This window comes from Pteropus medius, unplaced genomic scaffold, assembly GCF_902729225.1.
Source record: "Pteropus medius unplaced genomic scaffold, Ma_sr-lr_union100, whole genome shotgun sequence".
Lineage (NCBI taxonomy): Eukaryota > Metazoa > Chordata > Mammalia > Chiroptera > Pteropodidae > Pteropus > Pteropus medius.
The window spans coordinates 20,265,621-20,267,026 of record NW_024355205.1 but is presented as its reverse complement, the minus strand read 5'-3'; positions in this window follow the sequence as shown (position 1 = coordinate 20,267,026).

Below are 1,406 nucleotides of genomic sequence, written 5' to 3'. Positions count from 1 at the left end.
AACTCTATCACTTATTAGTTGTGAAGACTAGGACATGGTACTCAATCTTTTTAAACCTGAGCATCTTCATACATAAAATAGCTTCTTTACTATGCTGAAGTGAGAAATAAATGAGTAAAATACTTAAGTGCCTAGCTGGGTTCATAGTAAGCACACTGTCAATTGTAGATTTTACATGCTTTGTCTTTTCCTGGCATCGCCACTATGAATTTACTCAATGAACATTGAATGAGATGCTATTTTGGTTTACGCACTGTATATACAAAAATGGAGAAGACACACCTACATTTTCAAAATAATTGTAATTCAATAGAGAAAACAGAGTTAAACAGAAAATTATATTATAAGATGAGAAAAAATTTAATGATAAGGCATATAGCGAGTGGTTGAGGGACACAGAGGAGGGAACTCAGAATCAACATTTCTTGGAAGAGAAGATAACTTCAGTACTGTCATGTAGATTTAGTAAGAGACAATTAGGATGCAAAGTTCCAGAAGAATCCTTTTGTGTGAAGAAAATTGCTAAACCATAATTCATGGTCATTCCAAAGATTAGAACTGATAAATGAGTCTTTTAGTTGGTTCTTCATTGTAAAATTTTATTTTCTAATAAATAAATCTTTAGTTCCTGAAATATATAGCAATGTGATAAAACTGCCTACATGACTCCCCAAAGTGACACATTTCATGGCATTTTTCTTTTATATTTTACTTATTTCACTTTGCTTTGCTAGGATACTCAATTGGCCAGTGTGGGGCTAATCTCATTTTCTATCAGGTTAAGGAGACTTCTTTTAAGAGCCTTGAAATTCTGGGAACTATTTTTCTAAACTCTGATTTAATCCATATATATTTGTTCAGTGTTTGTGTTTCATGCTGCTTTTTGTTAAGTTAGTATTATTTTAAACACTTGTATAGTGTATGTATTTACATGTATGTATACATATGTATATATATATCCGTGTGTGTATAAATACATATGTATATATATATTCATATACATTTTTTTCCCTTAAAAAGAGAAAATAAGAAGGGTTATGTTTGGACAGGGCATTATAAACCCAATACATGATAGTGATGTTGAAAATGTTTTTCCCTTACAACTTCTACTGAAATGGCAAGACTTTCTTAAAACAACACTTGGTGTTTGTTTTTAAAACAAACCCATGGGTTTACTTTGTAAAAATTCATGAATTTTTTTATTCATCTCATATCCTTTTCAGAGTTGCTCCATGCCAAAGAAAATATGATTAGGGGAGCTCAGGAAGAGTTTTGGTCAGCAATAAGACATGATAGATATATCTTGTTGGGGATTCAAAAGGCAGAATGGGAATATTTTCACGGACACTCTTGGGTGGTGGTGGGGGAGTAAGTTATAACTCCTAAACTCTTGTCAAATGATAACT